This window comes from Nannospalax galili, unplaced genomic scaffold (assembly GCF_000622305.1).
Source record: "Nannospalax galili isolate Female #2095 unplaced genomic scaffold, S.galili_v1.0 scaffold1014, whole genome shotgun sequence".
In the NCBI taxonomy this organism is placed as follows: Eukaryota; Metazoa; Chordata; class Mammalia; order Rodentia; family Spalacidae; genus Nannospalax; species Nannospalax galili.
In genome coordinates this window covers 2,218,998-2,240,244 of record NW_008335824.1, presented here as the reverse complement: position 1 = coordinate 2,240,244, position 21,247 = coordinate 2,218,998, and the positions used below count along the sequence as shown (strand labels likewise).

Below are 21,247 nucleotides of genomic sequence, written 5' to 3'. Positions count from 1 at the left end.
TCTCCCATAAGCATTAATGACAGCAGGTTCTCTGCTAAGTGCTCCATGCAATTATTTTACAGACTCCCTCACAACCTATCATTACTATTCCTTTATACATTAGGAAACCATGGTTCAGAGAGGTTAAGTAACCTTGATGAGCTCATACCACCAGTAAGATGGAGGTGGGATTCAAACCCAACTTTCGCATTCATACAGGGTCCTTCTCAATGCTAGGTCCCGTAATCTCTGAGTGTTTTCTTGTAATATTAACACCTCAGAGCTTTGTGTCTCATAAAAGAATCACTGAAATATCACTTGTCAAGTCAAGAAATCATAATTTTAGCTAGTAGTTTTGAATAAAAACAATTGTTCTATTAACTTCAGTTCAACCTTGTAGCCAAAGTTGTGGGCTATCTGTGTATGTACCAGATTTTCTGAAGCCCTATACTATTTCAGAATTATTTGCATAGTATTTTAATTAAGTATTTTTTTTCTTTAAAACTGATGGTTATCCTATGACGTCTGTGAGTTAATTTTTGCCACCTGTTTGATGAATGATTGATACTTTAGTGTCTCCCAGAGTTCCAACATCCTCAAGGAATCAGACCAAGACTCAACTGAGAAGGGAAAAGAAGTCGAGCCTGCAAAATAGGCTGGGCCCAGAACACCACCCATATTTAAGATGCTGATTATGTTTATAGACTTCAAATCTCCCTTCTACCAGCCATTAAAAAAGTATAAAGAACACTGACAGACTGTGAATTTTAAATACAGGAATGCATTAGTGTTTGAGACCAGCATGAATTCTAGACTGAGGTCTGCAGTTTAAGTGTCTGTTGCTGCTGTTGGGGACTCCACAGCATTGATGATTACTGGAGAAGGACTGCTTGGCAGCCAAACACTTCCAAGTTCAGATTCCTCCTTGCTACTTTTTGCTTGGTACAATTGAGCCTCTGCCGCCTCACCAGAATGGGAATGGGCTTTCTCTTGTCAGAGCTATTGCAAAGCAGAAATGAAATGCGTGAAGTACTGTGCCCTGGGCCAAGATCTTGGCACTGTTGGGAAACATGTCTGCTGGGATCACTCTTGTTAGCTCTTATTCTCTGTTGTTGAGGTTCTGGTGAAGATTTTCCAAAAAGGTATTAACTTTATGTAATTAGACTTTGTATTTAACTTACACTTAAATTATGCTTTTATAAATACGACATAATTCATTATAGCAACCCCACTCACATAATGATGTTTAGTGATAGTTTGTTAACCTAAAATTTTGGAGGTACAGTGTACTGTGGGAAACCACATCTAATTTTTTCTGGAGCAAATATATTACCTAAAAGGCCTTTTCCATCATTTTTTCCACACAGGAAACTACCATCTAGTTTTTCTGAGGTGGCATGGTTAGTAAGCCTGTTCTATCTTAAGAAACTGGGTGGCAGCATAGGTGGGAAGTGGAGGCATTTTGACTACATTTTATTTTAGTATTTAAAGCCAAACTTGAATTCTTTCCTTGGCTTCTAAAATGGCCTTTCTGTCCACTAATCTTATGTTTCATCTTGCTCTTCCTTAGTGTTTTTCTGAGTCACTTTCCCTAGTTTCCTGAATAATAGATTTTAGAGTTTAATTCTTCCCTCCCTCCTTTCTCATTCCCTTAACTCTCTGGGACTTGTAGACGAACAACCATAGGTGCTATTTTTGTCACAAAAAGAATATTTGTCAGTGAAAACTATGGGAGCTGAGGTATCCTGCCCTAAGGAAGGACAACACTAGTAGGTAACAGAAGGTGACTTTTATGCTATATTTCCATTAAAAAGCATTCTAACAGGATTTTCTTGGGGAACTATAAAACATCAGATTGTATGTGTTTTCCCTTAATGAGTTCTATTTGACAGAAGGAAAAGGAATATGAAAATAAGGCTGCTTTGGGGACACCTGGAAGGGGAAGGCAGATAGATGTCTCCTGCTCTGACTGACTGTTAAGGTGTGAGCTTCCCTCCTTTAGTGACCCTAGTCCCTGACTGTCACTTCTGTGTTGGCTGAATACAGAGCTGAGGCCTTGCTCAGCTGTCACCAGCTAGGCCCCAGGCTTCTGCTCTCAAGCACTGGCTACTACCACCTTACCCACGTTCACCAAGTCCAGGGTTCAAGGTTGTTATTCAGGCTGATTTATGGCTTTGAGAAAATGATTTCTTCATATGTCTTTTAAAATATGGTAACTGACTGCATCATTTGCTTTATGACTTGGCTTTCTTCTATAAAAGTGTTGCCTTTCCCTCTATTTACTTATTACTTCATTAATCTATGGATAGTTGTTTAGATTCCTCAATACATATTTTTATTTATTTTTAATTGTGTGTGTGTGTGTGTGTGTGTGTGTGTGCACAAGAGTGCAGGTGCCCAGGGAAGCCAGAGGCTCTGATCCCCTTGGTCCTGGAGTTACAGGTGGTTGTGAACCACCCCACATGGATGCTGGGAAGCGAACTCAAGTGCTCTGGAGAGCATTACGCACTGTTAACTGCTTTCCAGGACCTGATTTAATATTTTATTCAATAGTTCCAAATCTATTCTTTGAAAATTTCAATAATAAAATCGTATAATGTAAAATGATTCAGTACAAATCTGATTCTCTGAGACTATTTATGCAATTTTAGTGGTGTCTGAAATCTTGGATTGTAATCCCCATTTGGCCTCAAAGTGGATATTTGGGGTGTGTATGAGCTAAGGGTGCCACTACTGCTGCGTTATTTTGTTAGTCAAACGGTGACAACCTGGCAGCGATAGGCATGTGGCCTGTATCACAGGCTATAGGCTAGGTTAATCAGGCCCAGGGTGTGGGAGCGACCTGTGAGTTCACTGGGTCCTCCCTCAGCAGAAGCTCCTGGATCCCTGCTTGTCTCGGAGGAGGGCGGGGAGCATCCGGTGCCCCGCCCCACCCCGCCCCGCCCCGCCCCACCGCGTCATGCTGTGTGGACTCAGCTAAGGCTCAGAACTGAAACCACCGGGGTAGAGCTAACCAGGAATGCAAACACCCGAAAACCAAGCTGAGGTTTCCTGGGCCCCGTCGTCACACTCAGAGTGAGTACTGATTTGGGTCGCTTTGCTCCAGAACTGCGTCTGCCTTCCCGAGTCCTGCGTGTCCCTGGGCCTGGACCCTGCTTCAGACTCCCAGGCTGGGACGCGTTCTTTTTGCTGTCACCCCAAGCTCTCATTCCTTTCCAGATGGGCTGTAAGTTCGAAGGAGTTTCTCGTCCACCCCTCTTGTCCAGAACACTTTATTAGCTTTACTTAAGATGAGGATGTTTCTGGTGACCGGACGTGAAGGATTACAAAATAAAGGGTTATATGTTCCCCGGACCAAACGCTGAAAGCACAGCAGCAGCTATCCAGTGATTTGGCTTTGCGCTTTGGTTTCTAGCACTAGACCCCCTCCTCCACCCAGAAAGCCTGCGCCCCGCCCCTGCCCATGACCTCTGTTTAGAGAATGAGCTGCAGTGTCTGACCTTTCTATGTGCCTGACACATACTGGGCGTGGTGGGGCAAGTGTTGTAACATGTTTCATTTCTATTTCCTTGAACACAAGCTGATACTGGGGTAGGATAACATCACCAACAGAAACTTTATCTCTTTCAAGAACAAAAAGTGTTTTCTCAGAGATTGAAGGATGCCCTCCGTAGCATTAGGGCTCCAGCATTCTCCAGTTGTAAACACGCACAGAACCAAGTTTTTTATCCCCACTGTACACCTCTATGGAATGAGGCGGAGAGTTTACGCAGTTTACCCACTTAGTGGGACTTAGGAGGCTCTGACTGGTCTTTACCACCTATGCCTCAGCTGCTTATTCAGCAGCTCTGGAAATTCCTGCTGTCCGAGACGTTTTCTAAAGGAAATCTCTGCATTGCAGAGAAGCTCAAGGAGCAGCATGTGGTGCTCAAAGGGGGAAAGTTTATTTCCTGATGAAGAGTTGGAGAGAGCCTGATAATTTGCTTGTGGGCAGGAATTCTACTTTTGTGCACCGATTTTCTGGTATCAGACAGGAATAGTGCATTCTTTGGGGATGTGGTAGGGCGTACTACTTGGGTTTTAGGAGGTATAAAGGATTAAAATGAAGTAGCAAAATTTAGCAAATTCATGCAACCTAGGGAAGGCCACATCTGTAGACTGATGGAAAAGGATTTAGAGATGACCAAAAGCAGTGAGGCTGAGGGGAAAGCGTGTGTGTGTGTGTGTGTGTGTGTGTGTGTGTGTGTGTGTGTACTACCTGTCTGTTACAAACTTAGGCTTTGCAAACTGTGAGACAGTTGTTCAAACGCAGCACATTCAGGTGTAGAATGCTGTCTATGATGCAGTTAGCAGCTTTTAGAGATTCCCACTGCCCGAAGTGAGCTGATTTCATAGAATTCACTAAATTTCAGATTCTTGATTGTTCTCTGGTAGAACTGGCAGATTATATAATGTCTCCCCACAATGAAAATATAAAAGGTATAACATAAAATCATAATTTGGAGGAATGAAACCCAAAAGAAAGCTGCCAGAAGAACACGAGTAGTTATCTGACCTAACTTCTTAAAACTGGCCAACACACGAGTTCCTTTTCATGGTTTATAAAAACTGTTATGGGGGCTGGAGAGATGGCTCAGTGGTTAAGAACACTGACTATTCTTGCAGAAAACCTGGGTTCGAATCTGAGCACCCACATGGCAGCTAACAACTGCCCATAACTCTATTTCTGGGGGATCCAACACCCTCTTCTGTCCTCTGCAGGCATTGCACGACACAGGTGTACTTACCTACATGCAGCCATAACACTCATACACATAAAAATGATAAGTTTAAAAAGCAAAAATTGAATAAATAAATATAAATAAATGAGTAAATAAATAAAAACTGTTATGTCTTTAAGTCATCACAACTTTTTAGGAGGAACTACTTTTCCTTATCTTTGATTTAAAAAAAACTTTATTTTTTTATTTTTATGTGTGTGTCTTGCCTGCTTGTATGTAAGTGCACCCGTGTCATGCAAGCCCATGGAGGTTAGAAGAGGGCGTTGAATCCCCTGGAACTGGAGTTACTGACAGTTGTTAGCTACCATGTGGGTGCTGAGAATTGAACCTGGGTCCTCTAGAAGAACAGACACTGATTTTAATGGCTAAGCCATCTCTCTAGCCCCCCACCACCATCTGTATCTTTGTATCTTTCCTTTTTGATGACTTATGGGTCCCTCATTTTGGATATGATATGAAGATGAAATATATGTTTTAGATCAGTATGTCTGGACTGATAAGAAGAAGATACTCTTCTAGTACATTGCATTAATAATATAAGTACTGGATATACACAAACACACACAAAAATCAACAAATTTTTAAAAAATATATTATATTTGAGGAGGAAGCATGGAAATTTACGTCATGCTAATGAGGTCTGCGGGATCCTGCAGGCCCAGGGAAGCAGAAGAAGGTGAGGGTGGCGCCAGGCCCAGAAGCAATGCTCCCGAGAAAGAACTGAGTTGATCTGGATGCAAAGGATCAGGAAGAAGTGGTGGTTCCCCCTGTGCCTGGAGCACCAAGACAAGGAATGGGATAGGACCCAGGCTAGTAGGGGAGACACCAGGGAGATGAGAGGGTGAATGGGGCTGGGGGAGTCAAGGCACAGAGGGTGCAATGGGCTTACCCCAGAGAGAGGCCTGCAGGTCGAGTGTGTTGCTGAATATGTTAAAGCTGTAGTGAAATGCTTCTTCTAATCATGTAGTTACTAAAAATTACAAAAATAGTGATAAAAAAATAAAAATAAATAAATAGTAATAATATAAGTACTGGAAAAACTTTACGGATCTTCACAAACAATTGTACTTTTTTTTTTTCTCCATGAATAGCTGGCTCAAAATAAAACATGTTAGCTACCCAATGTTTTCCATCAGACATACTCTTGGCACTTTGTGTAACAATTCTGAACTGTTCTTTCATTTCCAAATTTTAAGGACAATTTACTACATCTAAGACTGTGGTTTCCAAGTAAGTCTATTTATTTGGACACTGAAGATCTGGATAAAATCTGTAATCATGCCAGTAGTGGAGAGGCATTGCTTGTCTCGTACCCTGCATTTCTCTACTGTCTGTGCTAAACAGTAACAAATTATTTCAGAGTGACTATAACAGGTCACTCAAAAAAATAGTTTGACATAATTTGTTTTGTAACATTATTAATGCTTGTGGTTACATTTACTGAAAAATACTCTGTTCTTACATACACTGAATATTGATATGCTATGATGTAATACAGTGAGAAAAGACTTTCATTGTACCCATTTTACAGATTAAGAACATAATATTCATCTCCCTTTATTGTTTTCTACGATTTATTTAGTAGGTCTCCATAAAATACCTTCTGAAAATTAAGTCTTAGTGCATGGAATGCTAGTGCATCCTCATGTCTCAATAGGCTACAGTTACCTCAGTTCTCAGAACTCAAGCTTTTTACTACACTTTGGACCTGCTAATGACTGAACCTAATCTTTGAAGTTCCACATCATCTATCATAGTGCCTTCCATAAAGCACTTGCTTGATAAGTACTTCAATAAATTGATTTCAAAAGTAGATTAGTTTTTTTAAATATGAGTAGAGTCCTAGGATGCTGTTGCAGTAATATAAAGATTTTCTTGGAAATAATAAATTAATATTCATCATCAATCTCTAGAATTTGAAAGAGTTTTTGAAACAATATGTTTTTCCTTTGACTAAAGTTTAAAGAATGGTTATTTTTAAAAAATAGGACTAAAGAACCATTTTCTTTTCTTTTCTTCTTTTTTCTTGAACTTCTACATTGGTTGAACATGATGCTAGACACACCAAAGAAGCATCTATGAACAGTCATTGTGAAACGTGCTAAGTAGCATTGCTGTCAAGGTTCTGTAAAAGCAAAATGGAAGGCGTGCGGCAATGAATCAGGTCCTGTTGTTTTCTTAGAATAAATACTAGGACTATGAATGTTTAAAGGAAAACCTAAAACAAGAATGCTGGTCCAAAGTGAAAATCCCAAAGCCATAGACATTAAGGACTGAGATGTTACTGGAGCAGGACACAGTGCAACACAAGAGTGCTGTCTGACACTCCTAAGTGTTGGCTTGCTTCCATCGTTTCCCTAACGTCCTCCTCCAGTACTTTCTTTCCCCTAACTATTGTTCAGACATTTGTGTTCTCCCTGTGTACTTCCACATGTGCTGATTTGTGAAACTGAAGGCTTGATTCTAGGACCCTCTGGTGAGAGGTCTTTGGCTGCCTTCCCTTGTAGGTGGACTGGACTTACATCAGGTGCCAGCCTAGTCTTCATTGTAAGTTCCTGGCCAGACTAGGCTACATAGTGACAAATAGAGGAACAGATCTTCAAACGACCTTAAGAGTAAAAAATAAATAAATAAATAAATAAATAAATAAATAAATAAATAGATAAATCTAACATTTAGCTTTATTCTGGGAGGGGGCAATGTTTCTATTTTAGAGAAAGGATTCAGATATGCTTTTATTAAGTTTGCTGAGTTAACTTCTTACAGTTTGTTTCTGTTCTGTAGACTTCTGTGGTCAGTACATGTTGTGCATGATGAGTAAGATGTTAGGTGAATGGGTAAGGTGAATGGTGAAGGAAACACTAATTAGAGACTTGCTGATGGATGTCAGAAGCGTGTTGAATGCAGGTGTGGTCTAACCAAGGTCTCCATAGTTAGAGAACTGTGCTTTAGCAGTTGGAGTCTTCTCAGAAAAGAGGAAGCCTTCGAACAGAGATTAAGAGCCACTAGGGTGACTCTAGACCAACCCGTGGCTCTGATGCTCTCCCAGTCTTGTCTTGGGGATGTTCTGAAGCTTCTTGGAATTCTCTAAGACAGTGCTCCATGAAGTAAGGACTAGAGAGTATCTGCATTCAATTCACCTGTTACAAATTTTGTTAAAATTTTTCTTGAGAAATTTCTCAAGCCCTATCTCAGTCTACCCAACCAGGATTACTGAGGAATCTAAGCTCTCTAGATAACTCCTTATACACCTGTTAAAAGTTTGATGACTAATTCTTTGAGAAGTGAATAGGACTATAAAGATACCATCTGTAAGTAGTCTTCTGGCCTTGACAGTGCAGTGAAGCATTAGAATTCTACCAGTCCAAATGTCTCTGAGTTCTGAATCATACTAAAGGCATCCTGTGAACTGAGCTGACTGATATTCATGCTCCAAGTTTAGAACCTGAGCAGGAGTCTGGGCTGCTTCATTTCACTGAAAGTTGGGTAGCAGATAAAGCTCACTTAAATATGCCGTCACACTTTCTGAACTTTGTAATGGACATCATACAAGTGATTGAACTACCAGACCATGCCTCCTCCAAGGTTATCCAGAATAGTTATTGGGGAAAGTGTGAGAGAATACTATTCCTGCAGAGGAGGCAGAAGCTCGGCTTCCTGGATAGTCTGGTTCCTTATCAGCTATACTAAGGATGGCCAGAGAAAGCAGCAGAAAATAGAATTAGTAGTACATTTTCCTGCCATGTGTGCTTTTTTATGTTCTGTTAATGAACAGGACAAATAAAGTCATTTTATATAACTCAGTTTTAAAGACTAGTAATCATTAGAGTTACTTATTATAATCCCATGCTAATGAAATGTTTAAAATAGTGGCCCCATGCTTTTAGATGTGCATCTTTTTATAGTACGCTATTTACAAAGATGTATCAGATTCAGCTGGGTCTGAAGCACAGAACTGAAATTCATGGCCATAGTTTTTATCTTCTGCAATTCTAACTTCTCTTTCATATTCATCATCTCTTTATTTTTCTCTGTTGTACTCAGATCTATATAATCCATATTTTCATCTACATGTGACAAGCTGTATTTATTGCTTTATCTCTGAATTTTGAAACATTTAAAAGTCTGCTTCACTGTTCTAGTATCTACAGCCCCTGGCAAACAATATCCCCCATATCTGTAACTATCAACTCTAACTTACGGTGTTACTGTCGGAGTTCAACAAAAGATGAGTCATCTTTTGAAGATTGTTTTCCAGGGGAGTTTCTTTTCTTTGTTATAGACCAGTCTATGTCAGCTAGTTTTTAAATATTGCCCTTCCTGGGGCCATTGAGATTTTTATGTAAGTGAATATCTAGGCCTGGAGCTTTGTGCCACATGGAGAGAGCAAATTTGAATTCTGAATGTCCAATGGCATAGGTTTGGATTTCATCTTTCTAATGTATGTTTTTTTTTTTTAATTTTTGATTATAGTCAGAGAAAAAGTTCATTGCCTTTGCAACAGGCAGAGCAGGGGAAGTTTCCAAGGTAATTGTTTGTGAATGGGTCAGCTCTTTGTAAGTCCTGGCTTCAGGCCAAACACTCAGCACCAGACCTGCAGCCAGAGTTCCTTTCACCTTGAGGTGTTGGATTCCCAGGTCCAGCTGTTGTGTCTGTTTCTGACATCCCTATGCACCATTCCACAGTGCTCAGTGGAGGACTCCCAACAACTCCAAGGCTATATGGTTTACAAAATTTTCATTTGTTTCTTCTTAAGATTTTCACAATTGGCAGCCAGGTAAAGGGGTATTTTATAAATGGGGAGATAGAGTACCAGAGAGTTTAGATAACATCACCTAGTGTTACACAAACACAGGATCTATCTGATTTTCCACAGAATGATCTTTAAAAAAATCCTATACATAGCTTATTTCTGGGTTACATAAATAAGAAGAGTCCATATCTAAATTCAAGTAAGAACTGGAAATTAGTGTTAGGCTTTTTATTGTTATGCTCAGTGTAATGATATGTGTTCTGATAGATGAGGTTTTTCTAAGAATGTTGGACACTGACTGGAATTAGCAGATAATAATTTAGATGAATTTATTTGGAAAATTTACACAGGCAACAAAAACTAATTATTCATCTTTGAAAATAGTGAAAATTTTCAGTGGCAGAATTTGTAGCAGTACATAACTAAAAATGCCCTTCTTATATAGAAAATCCAGGATGTTTAAATTGAAAGGTAAGTAGCAATGTTCACATTTTACATACCAATTTCAAATCAAACATACTTTAAAACCTATTGTGTTCCACTGAATACCTACATGAAGGAAAAGAGATGTGTGTTAATAATAAACTGAAAGGCACAGTTACATGAAATAGGCACAGCACAGTGCAAGACATTGCTGAAGGTCACACAGCATCTATCACAGTCAGAACTCAGAGTCAAGTGGAATACATCCAGTGCCATTCAAATTACTATGACCCTGATTCTTAAGTGTTTGTAAACACCTTGTTGTCAATATATATTTGTGCATTTCCAAAATGCCATCTTAGATTTGCTCATCTGAAAGATAACTTGAATAAAAGAATATTGTTATAATTTCTTTCCTTTAAACTGTCTTAGTAAGGAGCTGCAAAGATGACTTAGAGCTGAGAGCACTGGCTGCTCTCGCAGAGGACCCCGGTTTGTTTACAAGAATCCACATGGCAGCTAACAACCATCCATAACTCCAATTCCAGGGAATCCTACACACTCTTTTGATTTCCGTGGTCATTCTACAACATGGGTACACTTTATACATGCAGGCATAACACTCATGCACATAAAATAAAGATAAATAAACCCTCCAAAACACAAAAAACTTTTCTTATTAAGAACACAGTGCAAGGTCGGTATAGTGATGCACAACTTTAATCCCAGCACTTGAGGTGGATCTCATGAGTTTGAGGCCAACATGGCCTATATAGTGAGTTCAGGTCAGCTGGAGCTACAGGGAGACCCTGCGTAGTAGCACATGTTTATAAGCCTAGCATTGCAGAGGCAGAGACAAAAGATTGGTGAGCTTAAGGCCCAACTGGGCTGTACCAGGAGACTGCCTCAAAAAGCCAAGGGGAAGGGGGAAAACTGCTTCTGTGGAAAGTAGACTCAGGATAGGTACATGTCAGGCCCATTTCCCTGTTTCCACGCAATTGTCTTTATCTTAAGATTACTTTCTAAGTTCTCCCTCCCTTCCTCTTAGGGTCATTTTGGGTCTGTCATTCCTTAGAGAGTGAGCTGGTAATTGGTTTTATTTCATAGGAACCATAAAAGTTCTGTTTGTCTCAGTTGCCATGATGGAAGCCAAGTTGAAGTTCCAAAGTGACGGCTCAGCAGAGCTTAGGATTTCTCATTCTTGTTTAACAACCCTACCATGAGTAACCGTGCATGGGTCAGACAGCCCAAGATGTTAGGATTTGTTCAAATCTGTGCTCTTGCTACAAAATTTCTCTTTATTTTCTGAGTGGATCATGGACCAAGCCTACCATGTATTTAAGTCCAAAAAAATGCTATAATATTATAAATTATGTTACAGTTTCCTCCTTGAGAAAGATAAGCAAGGTTAATGTATAACTTCTCAAAACAAAGGTAACCACAGGTCTGCTTGCCATTCTGGAATTGCTTGACTCACAGGCTAAAGTAAATCCTTGCTGGATAAGTCTTCTCTAGGAGAGGAATACAAAAAAAAAAAGGTAGTCTTTTCCAGGTCTGACTTCTCTTGGGCAAAGGTCAGATATAATTGGAATTAATTCATGCACGAAGAAAAGCAACAGGAATTCCTAGAGGCATAAACAGAACTTTGGAAGAAAGGGCTGCTTCTCTATTTTTTGATGACTAATCTAAGCATGTGTGGTATGCTCTTCTGGCCTACAAATTAGTAATTGTTATCCCAGAAAAGGACACTGGAAAACTGAAATTTGCAAAAGAGTTAAAATGAAGTGGTTACCACTAGAAGTTTGTCTTCATGAATTCTGTGGGCTTTTCTTAGCACATGGGGTGGTTCATTGACAAAACCCATAATCAGACTCTAACAGGTTTGGCCAAATGTTCTCCTGTCTTCCAAGCGTGCATTTAGATCACACATCTGCTGTGGCTATTGTCCCTGTTGCTAGGCAACATTTGGGTGTTTATTTTGATTGTTATCAGAGGCCAAAGTTTCATGTATGCTTCATTTCTCAGAGCAAGTTGAGTTTAGGCATTCTATTTTTATCTTAAATCTGTGTATCTCTTTTAATATACCTCATGAATGTTTGGCATCCTCAGCTGAGTTGTCATCAGTTCCCCCAGGTGATGCTCAGATTGCCTCGTTCTGGAGCACCATATCTGCTGTACTCTGAACTGAGTATCTGTAATATTCTCCAACCTCCAAGTTTTGCTTAAGCTATTCTACTCACCTAGTATGCCTATGCCATTCTAGCATTCATCTGCAGTTTTTGTAAGGTTAAATAGTTTTAGTTTTTCAAATGAAAGAATGGAATTTGTCCTAACAAAATGTTCCTGGGCATTGCTGTCAGGTTTGTGTTCACATCCAAGAGCTTTTGGCTTTTCCAGATCTCACTTTGCTCACTTACAAAAATACTGATAATAGTGTTTACCTCCTAGGTTTTTATATAGCTATATTGAAATCATATATGTAAAGCAGTTGTTCTAGTTCCTGATATCTTGAAGATTCTGTAGCTCCTACCCTGCTATTGATCACATTACACTAAATATGCAGTAAGTAGCCCCTGCTTCCTCTGTGAAGCCTTTCCTAACCATCTTTGGACCCTGTACCTGAGAAATATAGATGGTCTCTTCTGATCACATAGCATTTTATTGTCTATTAGGTGTTTTCACAATCAGGCTTATCAGTTACTGTGTTCAGCTGTGTAAGAAGGTCTGTTGGCAAGTGTCTTGTTATCCTTAAAAGAGAGTGCAAATTCATTTATAAGTAATCTTTTGCTTATCTGTCATCAGATTCACATTTTGTTCAGACCAAACACTATTCTTCATTAGATTAGGACTTCCTAATCTTTTTCCACTCATGACTCCTTTTGGACCAAGAAATGTATATATGGCCCTGGGTAATAGGTATATAAAGTAGGTATATAACTCAAACATTTACTGAAAACACATCATAAAGAAATTTATTTTAAAACAGTTCTCTGACAGACATATAATTTTGCCATTTAATAAAGATAAAAACCAATTTGCAAACTGATAAGGTGAATGTGCTTATTTATTTTTACAGAGAGAAGGAAATCTTAGTTGAATATTTGATTCTGAAGGAAAACTTTAATTAATTAATTAATTAATTAATTAAATTGGTCAATATTTCAATTTTATAATTGTCAGAGCTGAGAATGCTGCTTTTCATAAATCTGTAGTACAAAATGACAGAAGTAAGTTTAGGAACATCTCAGAGGTTGTTGAAAACTCTGTTCTAATCCCAAACCAAAATTCCTTGAATGGTATTTTATGAAAATCAAGTCATCAATTCAAAGAACAATTTTTAAAATCAAACATTCTAGCACAATACAATCCAAAAATAAACTAATTTTATACTTACATGTTGAGGAATAGTAAGAAGGCAAACTTTAAAGTCTTTGTTTTTCACAATTAAATCATTAGGTGTCTTTAAGAACAGAAAACTCTGCAATTCATAACATAATGATAGTCTGGAAACTCAGCCGAGGTCTTTCAGGAAGCATTTATTGGCACCGCATGGAGGCACTCATAGTGCAGGTTCCCCATATTTTGTGTTCAGAACTCAAGTGTCCTGCATTAAAGAAAAATTACCTCTTGGAGTCGTTTAAACCAAGAGTGAGCCCAGTCTATTCTCTGGTATTCTGATTTCTCTCAGAATTTTTTTTTTTTTTTTTTTTTTTTTCCTGAACAAGGGGTCTCTTCATATTTATTGAAGCACATTGGTCATAATGTGGGAAAGGAATGAAGAATTTTGTCTCAGAGAACTTTTAACCAGAGTTTACAAGGGAAGAAATTAGTTTTCCAACTCTACACAAAGCCAAAAACAGATGTCATCAATCTATGCCCACATGTTGCTTTCATCTGTGGATAGATTGCTTTCCTTGTTATTGCTGCTTTCAGTGGTGGTCTTAGATCGAATTACCACATCTCACACACATACATTGCTCTGAATCAGGAGCATGATAGAGTCAATAGGAATCATAGTATAAGATTAAAGTTGTATATTAAGCTTAGTTTATAAGAGTTAATTACATCAGGAGCCCAAAGCACAATGAGATTGATTATATTGTTTTTCTTAAAGGTTAGTTAAATTTAAACAAGGTAGTGTACAATAGGAAAAACAGATCAAATACAGAGTTAATTTGTGATTCGCAGAAAAGTCATTCCCACACAGAACCAAGGCCACAGTGAAATCCCGTGTGACATGGGTGAGCCTTAGTAGAAGCACCTCATTTTTATTCATTATGTGTTTGACTTTTGAATTAATTTTTGGTCATGCCTGTTCAGAAACCTTTTCTGTTGGAATTTTTTGCAACCTCTATGTTCACTTACACAACCCCATAAGAAATTGCATGTTAGATGACTATATTGCAGTTCACATTAAAAGCTCTACTAAAAAGCTCTAATTAAAGGTATTGCAGAAATGTATGCTATGATGTGACAGTTTACAATTTTTATTTTATTTATTTATTTTTTTGGTCTTTTTGAGACAGAGTCTCCCTGTAGCCCCAGCTGTCCTGGAACGCTCTATGTAGAGCAAGCTGGCCTTGAATTCACAGAGATCCGCCTGCCTCTGCCTCCCGAGTGCTGGGATTAAAGGCTTTTTAAAGAAAAAATAATTGAATTTCTTGAAAATGCTTTCTCTAAATGGACACCAAGAATGATGAATATTATTTTATAAAATAATTAAATATTAAAAAATAACAATCTTCCCCAGAATCCATTAGTAGCCAGTAATTCAGGGCTAAGAACTTTTCTTTAGTTGCATGTCTAATGGTGGACCTGCAATGCAAACACATACTCTTGGTTAATATCAGTTGGTCACAAACCAAAACAAAAAGACACGAATGCTGGAAAGGGACCTATAGGAAGGAGGGGAAGATGACAGGAGTGGGAGGGAGATAAGAGAGAGTAGGGGGTAAGAATAACAGAATTCACTATATGTGCATATGAAATTGTCAAAGGACAAATTTCATTATTAAAAGTGCATAACATAAAAATTTTAACAAAGTGAAAATTGTTACTATTTCCATTTTGCTTCTGAAGAAACTGAGGCAGAGAGTGATTAACTAACTTGCCTAGGTTTATACATGTATTAAATGTCAACTGTATCCCACCAAGCATTCTTGAGGTTAGAGTCCCAGCACTACAATCTGAATCAGTGCCCAGGGTCACCTGCTGAGGTTCTAATGAGATGTTAAGGCCTCTATCCTGTTGGAGCTAGGATTTGGAGCCATAGAGAGATAGTTGACTAAACAGGTCAAATAATGAAGGATAAGAATTAAAAATAAAAACAGACAGAGGGCTCTGAAGTTTATCTAACATACAGTGGGAAACCATCAATATTTCATTAGTATGGAAGTATGATATTTTAGTTATTTTGGAAATACTGGTGGGGCAGCTGTAGATCAAAAAGATTGAGAGATAAATTGGAGTAGGAATGTGGGTGGAGAGCACAAAGCCCAGAAACTATCAGAAGGACTTTGATGTAATCCAAGTGCAGATGTAGGTGACTAGACCAGGAGTGTGTTTGGTGGTAGAAAGGTAAAAAAGGAAACACTGCACCTGAATCCAGGTGGTTCTGGATGGGATAAGTTTCTTATAGCAGGCAAATCTAGAGCCAGGGGTGCCATCCCCAATTTACAGATGATGGGATGGGATCCCAAAGGGTCTCATTAGTATGGGGAATAAGCACTAAAGCAGGGAAATTACCCTGAATCTTTCTCAGTTTCCTCTTTTTAAATGACAAAGTAGGGTTGTTGATAAGGTATAAAGAATTGTTCACATAACAAAAGATATTTACAGGGAGAATTCAGTATATGAGAAAGCAATGCTACAAGGGTCATGGTAACTGATAATGATTGTGGCTGAGTATTAAGGACCATGGGATAAATGAAAGAACCTTCCAGAAGGAAAGAGATCAGAAGAATGAGGAAAGAACCTGGAACTCCAGAGTGTGATGGCAGCCACTAAGTAGAGAAGGATCAGTGATTCAGTGAAACTGCTGATGAATTGTGAAGTAGAAACAGAGAGCTCAGATATGCAGCCTGATGTTCTTGGTAACCCTCAATAAACAAAAGCAGACCCAGCAGGCCAGTGAGTGCTGCAGGTGGGAGGATACTGGAAGGATGCCATTGGTGATGTGGGAAGGGAAGCTAGGTCTGACTTAAAGAGAAAAGCATCTGATGCTCCACATCTCAGCTGAACCAGCTAAGGGCGAAGGAAGAGATTGAAGTGAGGCTGACTGGCCCAAGGGGAGGTAGTGAGGATCCCAGCAATCATCTGAAAAGAAATTGAACACCTCTGGAAGCCAAGCAAGTGAAGGACATCTATTCTCTATTATATGCTTGTATGGAATTCAAAGATGTCATCATTAGAAAAAAAAAAAAAAAAAAAGAGCCAGAGGGGAGACAGCAAATGAGAGTGTTCTGAGTAAGTACATACTATTGGGGTATGGCATTCTACTCATCTCTATGAGGAGAATCAACCAGAATTCATACCTCAGAACCTCAGTTGCAAAGTAAAAAGAAATCTTTGGCAGTGTCATCATTAACAATACCTGTCAACCCCTTAAGTCCATGGCACATACATCATACCTGCACACTCAGTATTCCCTCTCCTCACCTACTAGATATTCTGGCAAGTAAGTATTTTGTCAGGATAAGGTAACAAACCCTTTCTAAACATATCTGCAGTTTATTCTGATGAAAGCAAAGTGGGCCTTAAATCAGATCCAATGAGCAGTGATCCCATCAGTTAATATTCTTCATTCAGCAAGCACTTCTCAGCCTCAAAAGGCCACTAGTCAGTAAGCAGTAGGGATTCTCCCAGGAAGCCTTCAAAGGAATCCCCATTAGGGGGACTCTAAGCTTCCTAGTAGAGCATTCAGTAGCAATAACCTCTTACTTCCAAATACTTTTAGGACTCCCCATTGCAAGTGTGAGGGACTTCTGAGGAGCACAGCCTTTAAAAGAAAGACAGGTCATGCCACCCAGGATTTTAAATGTAAAATACTAATTCTTACCCTAGTGGATGCTGCTGATCTGAAAGTTTTCAGGAAATATTAAGAAAATACAAGGGAAGTTATTCCATATAAGTGAATATTGTCACAACAGAAACTATCTCAAAATAATTTCTTTTTTCATACTAAATGTATGAAGGGCTGGGGATATAACTCAGTGGTAGCATGTTTGATTATCATATGTAGCCCTAGATTCCACTCCCAGGAGAGAGAGAGAGGGAGGAGAGAAGAGAGAGAGATGTGCCCTGGGACAGGATGGGCTGGTTTGTGTGGTGTGGAGGCTTAAATGGAGATGACATGGGACTGAAGACAGGGACTTAAAGGCAGGTGAAACAATTTCTGTGTCTTTTGTATGATGTGGCTCCCACTAGGACCCACTGCTCATCCTACTTAAGTGTTGGAGATATGTGTATTTAAGTGGAACAAGGGAAGATAATCCACCAAGAATGGGCAGATGAGCCAAGTCAGGAGTCTGTGAGACTTTGGAGTTTGTGAGACTTTCAAGGATGATAAAAACAAGTCATCTTCCTCTTAGAGCTCTGATCTTTCATTGTGGTAAACTTCCAAAATTCTTACAACAAATGAATAAACAATTTTGAAGAATTGTTGTTAAATAATGCCAGAAAATGTAGATCAAGTACAAGATTAAATGTTTATTTTATTTTTAGAATATAATTAAACTCTTATCATCATTGGGTTTATTTTAATGTAGCTTGGAAATATAACAAGATTGTTTGAGATGAACTTGATCCTAATTTAGAACTCAAACATTTGTTTTGTCCCATGAGAAGCCTTTTCACACTCCTGCTAGACCACTTAAGTTACAGGGCAAACCTGTTCAATATCTGTTTACCTCAGACCTGTTGGCCTCAACACCTCCAAGGATGGTTATGTCTCACTGTGTATTCTCAACCCCAATGCATTGCCTTTTAGATGACAGCTCTTCCTGTAAGCTGGAGCTGTGGTCCCCTCCATTGAGCTGGAGCTGTGGTCTCCTGTGAGCTAGAGCTGTGGTCTCCTCCAGTAAGCTGGAGCTATAGTCCCTTCCTGTGAGCTGGAGCTGTGATCCCCGCCCATGAGCTAGAGCTATGGTTCCCTTCCTGTGAGCTGGAGTCACAGTCCCCTCCTGTGAGCTGGAGTTGTGCTCCCCTCCTGTGAGCTGGAGCTGTGGACCCCTCCTGTGAGCTCGAGCTGTGGTCCCTCCAGTGAAACAGAGCTATGGTTCCCCTCTAGCGCTCTGGAGCTATGGCCCCCTCCTATGAGAGGTAACTGTGATACCCTCATAATAATATGGACTCCCAGTCCCAGGAGGGATGATCAGAATGAACTGTGCTGGATCAGGTGCTCACTCACTGTTGAAGATTAATGCATCTTTCAACTCTCACCAAGAGAAGTTTCCTTATGCAGCAGATGGTGATTGCACGGCTTTCTAATGTGAGGGGAGAAAGGGGCTGCAGAGCCCTTATCTCTAGGTGGGATGCCTCTGTCAGGCTTCAGGAGCTCAGGATTTGGGAATCATTGCAGAGGAGGAGGTAGAGGGATTGTAAGAGCCAGATGTAGTGGATGACCATGGTGGGGGGGGGCAGAGTTCTCCAGACAGCTGACCAGTTACTCATATGAACTCACAGCAATATTGACAGCATGCACAAGTCCTATGCAAGCTTGAGAAGTGAACCCACGTTGGAGAATATTTGGGGGTTCAAGTTAGATTCTATAGGCTTTATTACCCAGAGCGAATACATTGAATTACATGTTTGGGGGATGGGGAATGTAGGGAGATGTGGATGGGAGAGGGGATATAAATGTCATCAAATTATCTGGAAATCACAAAAATTCAATAAAAATGATAAAAAATAAATAAATAAAAGATAGCCGGGCGTGGTGGCGCATGCCTTTAATCCCAGCACTTGCAGGCAGATCGCAAGCAATGTCTGTGCCTACTGCCTGCTGGAGCCTGTAGTCCCAGCATTTGGGAGGCAGAGGCAGGCGGATTTCTATGAGTTCAAGGCCAGCCTGGTCTACACAGTGAGTTCCAGGACAGCTTGGGCTACAGGGAGACCCTGTCTCAAAAAAACCAAAAAAAAAAAAAAAAAAGATAAGAGTTCTTGAATGGATGGATGGCAAATGGTTTTTATTAAGGCATTTCTCTGCTGCTTGGTACTCTGATTTCTGCCTTAATTCGTGTTTATAAATAATCAGTAATACTGGATATTAAAGACATTTGCATGGGCATTTTGAAGAAAAAGTATTGTTAGTTGCACTCTGGCCTGATGTGCAGCGCTAGTCCTATGTAGACATCTGGGAATATGGAAGAACTGGAGCTTGTACTTGAAAACTGGCAACCTCTTGATATTCTCAGGACCATCAGAGTCCTAACACCTCAATAGAGGGACACAGGTTTAGAAATCAAATGGCCCAGGTCTGCATGAGGCTCTGCATGCCTCATGCATGGAATGTTCCTCCCTGACCTGCTACCTATGTGATGCCCTGTTGTCCTTCAGTCACCATGTAACCTTCATATCCTCAGCCTCACCTGTCTCAACTGTTCTCTGATTTCTCTGGTTCCCTAGTCTGAGCTTTCATGGGATTGATTGTGTGTGATTGCTTTACTAACAGCATCCCTGATTAGGCTCTAACTTTCACAAAGGCAGGGGCATATCTGTTCATCTCCCCACAGTATCCCCTGCACTTAACACAGGCAAAAACTGAGTTCTACTTAAACCGGAGGAATTGGTGAACTGTAGTGAACCCTGGGCATGAGATTCCATTTTTCTAATTTGCTTAAAACCTGTATCTTAGCATTTAATAAGGTTATTGTTAAACTACATTAGCTCCTGGATTAGCGCCTCACACCTTTTTACTCATAATAGTTATTCACATTCGTGTTTGGCAATTCAAATGGTACAAAATGGAGGAATAGTCAGTCCTTCATGTGAGATAACAGATATTAAAAATTCCTTGCTTTCACCTGTACAGTAAGAGCTGAATACGCTATAACATCACAGAATCCAGCAGGTTAATAGTGGGTGTGGTCAGCTCCCTTGCTTCCAGTCCCGATGAATCAGCTTTCATACTTCAGTTTTGGGATACTTGATGCTTCTTAACACAGAACTGTCCTGGGGGATGCCACTAGAACAGGTGGAGCCAAAGCCTTAGGCTATAAAGTCTGTTATGACCTCCTCATGTGTATTTTTAGCTAGTCCATGGAGAGATTTTATTATTCTTGGTGGGCCTTTGAAAGTTTTCATTCTAGGATTTGAAATTCATTTTCAAGGATTATTTAATAGAGTAATGGTAAGCCAGGTTGGATAATCCAAGGATATCTGAATTTATAAGTATTTTAATAAATTGATATTTGCTAAAGACTCCCAGTATAAAAAGCACCTTATGTGTAGAGTTCAATTCAACTGGTTGAGGGAAATCATTGAAGGGATGAGGTGTTGCCAAGTAGGATTTTTGAGTTTGAATGGAAATTTGTACAATTAATTCTAACTGTGGAAAGGTAGAATTATCTAAGCATGGGCACTTCAATCCCTGAAAAATTTTATTCTCAATAAAAAATGGATAGTCATATATTTGTCCACTAATCTGACTATAGGAAAAAAAGTCTACCTTTGCACATCCTTTAGATCTTAATCCCAAAGAAAATGTGGGAGAGGTTATTATATTGCCAAGTTGTTGGAGAGAGGGAGAGACATGAGATCTTAAACTCAAAGAAAATGTGGGAGAGGTGATTATATAGCCAAGTGTTGGGAGAGAGGGAGAGAGAGAGGGAGAGAAGAGGGGAGAGAGAGAGAGAGAGAGAGAGAGAGAGAGAGAGAGAGAGAGAGAAACAAGAAAGCAAACACACACACATGTTCTTGTGACAGCTGTTTGGTGCCCAAGAGTGTTCAGGAAGAAGTTCATGTGATTTTGTTTGAGAAGTCAGTATGCTAAAACTGTGCCTCTATCTGTAAGTTGCAGCAGTTGAACTACAGCATTAACTGAGGTCTGTGGGGAAGCTGGTTTTGGTCATGGGTAACAGGTAATGGAGGGTCATACTGTCATCACCTTGAATGGAAATGTGGTAGAGTGGGAGAAGATAAGGGAGGAGTGGGGACAGGTTCACACTGCCTCCTGACACAGCTCTTGAAGTGGCTCAGGGCCAAACATTGGAGACTGAGTGAGGTCCACATTATAGACTGTTCCCATCTTGCTGGCAGAACCACAGCTGTTTACTGACAACTGGTTACTTAAGAAGGCAACTTGTGCCAGGTG

General features: G+C 39.7%; 1 protein-coding gene across 7 annotated transcripts in view; it reads left to right on the top strand.

Annotated features, from left to right (window-relative positions):
- The window catches only part of Cast (calpastatin), a 129,084-nt gene that overhangs the window by 55,501 nt on the left and 52,336 nt on the right, over positions 1-21,247 (top strand). For 2 of the 7 annotated variants that reach the window (XM_008830551.3, XM_008830550.3), the window contains exon 1: positions 2,932-3,054. The exons of the other annotated variants lie outside the window; for them this stretch is intronic. The gene's annotated coding sequence lies outside the window, so the exon portion shown is untranslated. Of the gene's footprint in view, positions 1-2,931; positions 3,055-21,247 lie in introns of those variants that run through there. 7 annotated transcript variants of the gene reach the window in all.